The sequence below is a fragment of the Myotis davidii genome, unplaced genomic scaffold, assembly GCF_000327345.1.
Source record: "Myotis davidii unplaced genomic scaffold, ASM32734v1 scaffold102, whole genome shotgun sequence".
Classification (NCBI taxonomy): Eukaryota; Metazoa; Chordata; class Mammalia; order Chiroptera; family Vespertilionidae; genus Myotis; species Myotis davidii.
Window position 1 is genome coordinate 227,355 of NW_006293778.1, and position 9,586 is coordinate 236,940.

The following is a 9,586-nucleotide window of genomic DNA, read 5'->3' on the forward strand; positions in this document are numbered from 1 at the left end:
TCCTGGCTGTGATGGCTATTGTGACAGAGCTATATGCTTCTTGCACAAAGAAGCAGGAAACATCTGAATAAGTGAATCAGCACAAAGCCTGGTCCAGAAATGAAAAGCAGAAGCTGTGGGATGGAGAAGCTGAGATTACAATCACCAGAAGCAAAGAGGTTCCTTTCTTCCCAGTCTGATCAAGGACCCAAATAAGTCAGCCCTGGGCCCCTGAATTCAGCACCTACCAGCTGTCTGGCCCTTTCCAGAAAAAGTTTGGCAACCCCTGAGCCAGACCAGTGTTATGTCACTGTTTTCCACATCTCTCATATTCTAATCATGCTCCAGAGTTCAGTTCCAATTCCACCCTTCGGTAAACCTCTCATGCATTCAGCCAAAACCAGAACCACAGCTTTGGTCTTGTTTCCCTGTCAAAATAATTAACGCATTCACCAAATATTTATTGACTTCCCGCTAGGAGCCAGGCATAATTATAGGTAGTTGGATAGAAAAATGAACCAGATACACTCCCAGGCTTTCGTGAATTCATAATAATAGACAAGATAACAAAAAAAATATAGTACAATAGAGAGTGAGAAGGTAATAGTGCTTTTTACACAAGACTTGACATAAACTGGAGGGACATCTAATTTAGCCCAGGGTGGGGAAAGACACTGGAAATATTTAGTGACTGAAGTTTGAACAGAGTTTTGGAAAAAGCAAGCGAGGGGAACAAGAGTGTATGTGTGTCCCAGGGGAGGGGAACGGTGTGAAGGAGGGATCAGAGATGTATGTTCTCCGGGTACTTGTAAGTTCTGTGGTGGTTAATAGTTCTATTGGTGAATATCTCAAATCTTACTTGCTGGCTATGAAAGAAAAGCCAAAACGAAAATAGTGGGGTGTTATAAAAATACTGGGACAACAGACTACAGTTCCAAGTCGATTTCTACAACTAAACGCTGGATAGTCTCGAGCAAGTCACTTCCTTCCTCAGGGTCTGTTTCTTTATGTGTAAAAGAGCTGGACTAGATCCTCTTCGCTACTCTTCCTTGCTCTATAATTATTCTCTCTATATATTTCTATTCTAAAAAATGTTACAAGGTGATCTTTGGTCTAATAGCACCTTGCTTTTCTTTTTTTAAAAAAAATGTATTTTTACTGATTTCAGAGAGAAAGGGAGGAGAAACATCAATGATGAGAGAGAATCATTGAACAGCTGCCTCCCGCACTGGGGATCGAGCCCACAACCCGGGCATATGCCCCCAACCGGAATTGAACCTGGGACCCTTCAGTCCGCAGGCTGATGCTCTACCCACTGAGCCAAACCAGCCAGGGTGCGCTTTGCTTTTCATTTCCATAAGAAATGAAACAGCCCTGGCCGTATGGCTCGGTTGGTTGCATGTTGTCCAGTGGACCAAGGGGTTGTTTGTTCAATTCCTAGTCAGGGCACATGCCTGGGTTATGGGCTCAATCCCCAGTAGGGGGAGTGCAGGAGGTAGTCCATGGATGTTTAGCTCTCACATCGGTGTTTCTCTCTCTCCCTTTCCTCTTTCTAAAAATCAATAAAAATACTTTTTAAAAGACAGGGTTAAAAAAATGAAACAGGTTATAAGACTTTCTATTCATTTACAATCTCAATTAACTAAATAGTTAATGTGTAACTGAAACATGCAACAGGACAGCAAGGACCATCAACCTGGCTGGAGAGGTCTCAGAGAAGGAAAATCTGAACCGTCCTAAGAGGTGAGGACTTGGCCATAGAGACAGGAAGGATTCCATGTGTAGGAGTCCTGGCTACACAGGGCCTTGTGGGAACCCGGCTGCTGGGACAGGGTCTGCAGGGGGAGCATGAGGGCAGGGGGAGACCGGATGGAGGAGATGCTGTCCTCCCAGGCTACCGTGCAGACTAGATGCAGGAGCCCAGGGGAAGGTGTAGGAGGTCGATTTGGCCAGCAGGGCAGGTGTCTCTCCAAGCGCCTGTTTCATTAAGCACAGACTAGGTCCTGAGGGCTCAGACTTAGGGAAACATGATCTTAGATTTACATCCTTCTTATGTTTCAAGTAGGTGTTCTATAATTACATTAATAAATTCCCAGAACTGTATACGGTAACAATACAAAACACGGTAGATCCATCCAATGATCATGTTGAAATCATTGTGTGATTTTTTTTTAAAGAATTGCCTTAAAATCTGAGAACTATAAACACTTCCCTTAGTTCTTAGGAGGCTAACAGTTGAGAATTCTTCTCAGTAGCTCCTCTGCTATCTGTTCCTTCCTTTCTCCTTTTGTGTCTCAGTTTCTATTTTTGTGATCATTGGACTTGGTCTTATATTTCTTTTTTAAAAAACACAATAAACTACTTCAAATGCTTTTTGGAAGTGGATGGGATATAAAGAAATTAGTATTGAAGTTTCTCTAGTCAGCGGTTCTCAACTTGTGGGTCGCAAACAATGAAAATACATCCTGCATATCAGATATTTACGTTACGATTCATTACAGTAGCAAAATTACAGTTATGAAGTAGCAACGAAAATAATTTTATGGTTGGGGGATCACCACAACATGAGGAACTGTATTAAAGGGTCGCGACAATAGGAAGGTTGAGAACCACTGCTAGATACATGTTCTTCAATATCTCATTATACTAAATAATGACACAACAAGCTTATATGTGCAGCCATTGTGGACAGAGGACCCGAAGTCCTTTGTACACCCATCCTATTAAACTTAATTCAAGTTAATTTGCATTCGTGTTGCATTTTAAGAATAAAAAAGGTGGGCTTTTTTGGTTAATGTGTATTATTTTGTTTGAGTCACAGCTCCCTTAACAGTGAGCTCTTTCATCCCCAGTACCTGGCCTTTGACTCATATTGATTCTCCACAAATGCTATTGAAAGAATGAATGATCAAAGTAGGTCAGAAATAACAATTCCGGGAGCAAGATGTACTCACCATCATTCCCATTTCACCGAAGAGGAAGCAGTGGAGTCCAGAGGACCATGTCAGGAAGCCAATAGCTCACGCTTCTTCCCAGCTCCACTTCCTTAAATGTCTTCACCTTGTCGGCTTTAAAGTGGCCACGGTGGGAGTATTTATACTAAAGGATCAGCAAATACTATGTCATCCCCCCTTTCTCTCTGTCCCTTGAGAGTCAGGTTTTTTAAAAAAATATATATTTTATTAATTTTTTACAGAGAGGAAGGGAGAGGGATAGAGAGTTAGAAACATCGATGAGAGAGAAACATCGGCCAGCTGCTTCCTTCACACCCCTCCCTGGGGATGTGCCTGCAACCAAGGTACATGCCCTTGACTGGAATCAAACCTGGGACCCTTCAGTCCACAGGCCGATGCTCTATCCACTGAGCCAAACTGGTCAGGGCGAGAGTCAGGTTTTTAAACATTTGCCAGCATACCACTGAAATTAGGATTCAGACTTATTCAGTTAATGACTAGACTATGGTTAAATTTGCTGGCTGAGAGGTCAATGATGAGTAAAGATTAAGTTAATAACAATGCACCTACCTATATAGATTAAGTTTAAAAAATTTGGCTCTCAAAAGAAATTTCAATCATTGTACTGTTGATACTTGGCTCTGTTGACTAATGAGTTTGGCGACCACTTACCAACCAGGATTTATGCAGGGGACTATTTCACATCCCCTGCATGTCACAAGGGCTTTAGTGATTGGCTTTTACGAAGTTTTAGGGTAAGAAAATTCTCAATGTGGAAAAATATTTCTAATACTCAACCAACAGTCCACTTAAGGAAAATGCTTACTATGAATCCCAGGCAGGCTTACAACTGCCTTTGAAATTGGTTTGAGTAGGATTTGAGTCACATATGCTCTGTAAAGGAGGCAATAAGCACTTAGCAATTGTTAACCAGCTTAGTAATTACTAACTATAAAATTAGTAATTGTTAACTTAGTAATTGCTAAGCTGAACAACTGATGCAGGCAATGAGCACTTAGAAATTATTAATAAGAAAAATAGAGATTTCTATTCCAATTGTCCTTAAAATATCAGCACAACCAAACTTAAGTGTAAAATTCTGAACACAAATGGTTGCATCTGAGCCAGGCCTGCAGTCTCCTTATCATAGTCAGTAACTATTTTCTGGGCACCTCCTGTAATTTTCTTTTCTTGGTTCCGCCCCATCACAGGACCCAAATCGTTTTACGCAGTTCAGAGAGCTGTAGCAAGGATGGTAGTAATTGTCTTTTATTTATTTTTATTGACTTCAGAGAGGAAGGGAAAAAGAGAATAGAAACATCAATAATGAGAGAGAATCATTGATTGGCTGCCTCCTGCACACTCCAACGGGGAGAGAAATGCTGGCAGAACCACTGTCAGGGAGTGGGCCCAGGCCACTGCCACTGGGGCTGTCTGGGCATTTGCAGCCTGGAGGGAGACTGTGCCACCTCACTCCACCCCAGTCCTCTCTCCCCATCCCTCCCCCAGCGAGGCCGCCCCATCCACAGCACAGCTCTACTGGACCAAGGAGGGTCCCAGCCTCCAGGACCTGCCTCTCAGAGGCTGCCCCTGTCCCTGCGGGGCCCCTGCTGAGGTTAGATGGGCACAGAGAGAGGTCCTGTGTGTGATGGAGGAGATGATGGGTGCAGCAGGCCCCTGCCCCGTGCAGAGGAGAAGAGAAAGGAAGACAGTGGGTTCTGAGAATGGCCTGCGGTGAGTGCCTCTGTGTCCTCGGCTCCCTGCACCTTCCCGCTCCAGGTGTACCTCATGTGGCTTCATCCAGCGGCCAAGCCCCGGGATGGAGGGAGGGGAATGGAGGGAGGATGCGGAATGTGCCAAACCACAGGAGCAGAGGCAAGACTGTGGGGGAGTGAATGCCTCAGTGTCAGCTCTGGGGCCTGCTGGCATCAGGGAGGAGCACACTGGGGCCATTGTCCTGCGGACAGGCTTCCTGGAAAGAAAGTTTGAATATGTGATGGATGTGGGGAGCGTTCAGCACTCATTCAACTCAACCAATGGTCAATACATGTGGATCCACTCTGTGCAGAGCCCGTGGGGGATCCTTCGTGGGAACTGGAGATGAGTGGATGTGGGCTCCCCCCTCAGGAGGTCTGAGGCCTCTCAAGAGAATAGGAAACAGATCCACAGACAATTTACACAGCCACACAGTGCCAACTGTTACTGACACGCAACGCCCTGGGCTGGGCCCGCTGGTGAGAAGAAGAGGATTCTGGCCCTTGGGACAGTCAAGTTCCATCCAGTCAGCGTTTCACAAACACGTGTTTGGTTCATGCATTTTAGACGTGTCAAGCTCAGGGCTTGTGTGACACATGTAAGTGAAGACATTCATGTGTGGAGCTCAGAATCTATAGAAAAATAAGTCAGGGACAAAGGTCGTGGACGAGACCACCAGGGAGCAGGTGTGGGGAGGAAAGCCCAGCCAAAGGACTGTGGGTGGAGTGGCTGGTGGGCAGCACAGGAGGAGGCAGCCAGAGATGGTGCATTATGTGAAGGGGCGATGCTGTATTAACAGAGACGTGAAATACAGCAGGTCCTTCCGCAGCCACGATGATGGGGCTCAGCATGAAGGCGCCTCTGCCAGCTCACCAGTGAGAGGCTCTTTCTGCAGCCGAGGTGGCATGAGGGTGATGGCGTCCACCCAGCCCGAGGATTGCCGAGCTCAGCCCTTCGCGCACATGATTGTTATTGCAGTCAGTCCTCACTGCACCCTTCCAGGCAGGAACGGCCTGCGGTGTAGAGAAGGTGGGTCACTTGCCCAGATCCTGTGGCCGGCAGGAAGGAGGTCAGGATTCCAGCCCATCGCTCTCAGCTCAGGCCTTGCATGAACGTTCAGCAATAAGCTTGTGTCCATCCGCTTCAGTTGTGTTAGGCGCTAAGCGGATCAGCTATCAACCCTGGTATGATGTTTACTCCCGTGTTCTCTTGGTTTTAGGTCTTGGTCATCTCTTCTCACGGCTAATAAGACTCACCCTATTTACTGAATTTCCCCGTAAGTCTGCTTCTCTCCACCCTTTCTCTGCCTTATCTATCCCTCCTAACTCTGACATGCAGATCACAGCTCCTCTCATCTTGAAGCCATCACCTTGGTGTTACAAAGTTCTTTTCTAATAGTTTCTGTGGCTCCCTTCTGTTCTGCAAATCAAATTCTTACCTTTCTTCCTTTAAAGCAGCCATTGTGCCATCTGCTATCCTCATTTTAGTCAAGTTACCATCATCACTGTTCTCTATTTCCACTGTATTTCAGAACCTTTGTGTACTTTCTCCCAATAGAAGAAACGGTACTTTGTACTGAACCAGGAAGCCTTCTGCTGTTTTTTCCTTTCAGGGGCTTCCTTGGGAACACAGGCTGCTGCAGGAAGTCCTCCCAGACTGCTGCCCGCTTCCCTGTGTGGTGTGTATACATGGGCACCAGGGCCGGTGTTCTGGGCCACTCTTTTAATCCTCATCTCTCATCCACGCCCTCTCCCCTCCTCCCAATAGAAGCTCCATATCCTCGAACCAATCCCTTGACTTATTCAGAGAACGTTTATTTATGTGGGTTTTTTTTTTTTTTAAATCTGTGTATGAGACTACGTGAAGGTTTTATTTTGTGTGAATGTCACTTTGGGGGTAGGGTATAGTTCTATATGGTTTTTTGAGCGCAGTCTGACACGGGGGCCTGGACTATAGACTTGTGTGAGCATTTGCACGTACACGGAGTATCTAATAGAGTGGGTAGAGCCAAGGAACAGATGTATTTGTTCTCTAACAATGAATGAGCTTATTTGTGAGCAAATGCCAGTGGGTTTTTATCAAAATACCAGCTATAAGTTATTACTCTTTGTGGTTTGATGGGCAAATAGCATTTTATACTGAGGCAACCCCCCCCCCCCAAAACCCTGTATATTTTGTACTGGGACCAAATAATATGAGTACTAATCCATGGGACCTACAGAAAGAATGGAAGGATTGTAATATATGATGCAATTGTAGAGAAAAATAAAAGAAAAAAATAAAGCAATCATAGATTTAAAAGCAGTTTTCACTTTGCTTGTTAATAACTGAATGAACTGGTGGGGGAAGGGAGGGAGAGCGACTGCACATAAGGTTATGTAGATAAATTTCCTCTTGGGACAGCCTTGATTACTGTATCCCTTTCTCTCCTCTCTCCTCTCCCAGTTCTCTCTCTGTCTCAGCAGCATTTGCCACTTCAGGTTCCCATCCCCACGTGGACCATTTCTCTTTCTGGGGGAAATCCTGTTACACAGTGGAGGACAGCTTGCCCCTTATCTAGTGAAGCAATGTTATTTAGGAAAGCTGAGATGGAGGATCAGGAAGGGGGTATGTTACAAAGGAAGTGAGAACAAGCTCGGACAAGATGCAGGCGGGAGGAAGCAAAACATAAGTGACTCCAAACTTCACACAGTGAAGCAGGTTCTTTGCCTTCTTGGGCCGCTTCTCTTGGCCCTGCCCCACCTGCTCCCCTGCCCTCCCATCCTGATGGGAGCTCCTGGAAGGGCAGCCTTGCCAGGGCTGGGAAGGAAGGGCAGGGGAGGAGCTCAGGGTGGGACCAGGGCCTCAGCTGGAATTTATGAGGTTATGTGGTGAACCCCAAGTCTCGGGACTTCAGTTTCTTCTTCTGCAAAATGGGCGAGATGATTTCTCCCTCATAGGTTGTTGTGAGAGGTAAAGGGTCAGTACATGTGTCAGGCATTCCGCACGTGCCCGCTGTACAGTAAACACACCCATGTTAGTGACTGTTGCTAGAGTGGGCAACGGAAAAGTTTGCTCCTTAAGTGGGCAAGCACAGAACAAGAACTGTGTCTAAAAGAGCAAGCAGCCCTGTCCACCAACAACTGTGCTCAAGAATGAATACAGAAGGCCAAGCTTAGAAAAGCAAATGGTTGACCTCTATGAGGCCTACTTTACATTTCAACTTCTTTATTTCAAAATCTGCATAATCAAGCTCATTAATGGAAAATTTTAATGATTTTTAGCATAATGTCTTTAAAATATAACAGTACTCTATAATCCCCATGCAACCAGTATCCTAGGTAAAGGCTCAGGGCTTGTCTGTGTGTTTGTTCATTCAGCATTTCTGCCTTTAGTTTTCCACACCAGTGAACAGAAATCCACCCCCACGTGTAACTCGTGAGGAAAAGTAAACACTTAGCTTATGTCCGTGGGGATTTTGTTGCTGAGCGCACAGCAGATCTCAGGTGGCCAGCAGTGAGAAATGGTAATGTATCCCATTTCCCCTTGCCCACATCCATGCCAAGTTGGAATTTAAAGTGTTTGGACTAACACTGAATCAAGAACTAACTTATTCTTTGTGGAGGCATAACCCCCAAATGGCCCTAATCATGGCATAAGCTAACATTTTATAGCTCAAGTCATAGTCACAAAACACCCAAGACAGTTACTGAGTACAATTTTGTCTTTTCTAGAAGAGTCATACTATTGGAACTCCCTCAAATTTGAATTAATAAGTGATATAACAACTAAGAGCATCCTTAATTTTCCACACTTAAAAAAATGAGTTATAAATTCAACTTCAGGTTGTTCCCTTCCCACGGAGGCAGATAGGATAAGCATCACTACTACATAGCAACCATTTATGCTTTTCAGCACCAGTACAGTGGATTTACTAAGACAACCTACCAAGTCGAAACACAAGCTTTCCAGTGAATTCTCAATGATTTTTGATTTCTTTGAACATGCCCATTTGGCTCCTGGGCTGGTTTTAGCAGGGGCACATTTGTTTAATGGGGTGCAATAGATCTCCAAAACAAGCTAGGAAAAGGAATTTCTAGAATGTGGAAACTGATGTAGCTAGCATAAAGAATTACAGGTAATTTTCTGTCTTTCCTTTGCCAACCTTGGGAAAGACCCAAGAATTATCCTACCATGGGACAAGAAAGGTTAAAAGTACAAAATAGTAGAATGGACTCGTACTGTAATTGCCTAGAAATCTTCATCATGAGGTACTTCGAATATTAGACTTTTAATATGAGACCACAATTCCTATGAAACTGTTCAGACTAGAATAAGAGAACTAAAATTTCCGTACAGAGAATACAGGGCTATTCAGAGGGGCAGGCGTCATGATAATACTTTATTTCCCCAATAAGGAGGAGCCTGAAGCCAGAAAGGAATAATTAAATGACTTCGTTATTTTTTTTTCTGATAGTCCTAGTCCTCCTCCTCTAGTCTTCCCTTTGGATTACATCACCTATGCTATGATCACTGGGTTTTTATTGCTTAAAGTATTACAAAGGGTATTACATATGTCCATTTCCCGCCCACGCCCTTGACAGTCCCCTAGCCTCCCCTATCCCCCAGTGTCTTATGTCCATTGGTTATGCTTATATGCATGCATACAAGTCCTTCGATTGATCTCTTACCCCACTACCTCCTGCCCCCCAACCCTCCCCGGCCTTCCCGTTGCAGTTTGACCATCTGTTTGAGGCAGCTCTGCCTCTGTATCTATTATTGTTCAAAAGTTTATAATGGTCTCTATTATCCATGAATGAGTGAGATCATGTGGTATTTTTCCTTCATTGACTGGCTTATTTCACTTAGCATAATGCTCTCCAGTTCCATCCATGCCGTTGCAAATGGTAAGAGTTACT

The 9,586-nt window shown here is 44.7% G+C and overlaps 2 long non-coding RNA genes across 3 annotated transcripts in view; one reads left to right on the plus strand and one right to left on the minus strand.

Annotated features, from left to right (window-relative positions):
* Window positions 1-4,817: 4,817 nt before the first annotated feature.
* LOC107183695 overlaps window positions 4,818-9,586 on the minus strand; it is an 11,734-nt gene continuing 6,965 nt past the window's right edge. The window contains exon 3 of one of the 2 annotated variants that reach the window (XR_001514492.1): window positions 4,818-4,905. This is a non-coding gene — a long non-coding RNA (uncharacterized LOC107183695). The remainder of the gene's footprint in view (window positions 4,906-9,586) is intronic. The other variant, XR_001514493.1, reaches the window with a different exon arrangement.
* On the plus strand, window positions 4,891-6,835 carry LOC107183696. Its single transcript, XR_001514495.1, has 2 exons — window positions 4,891-5,347; window positions 6,176-6,835. It is a non-coding gene; the product is annotated as an uncharacterized LOC107183696 (long non-coding RNA).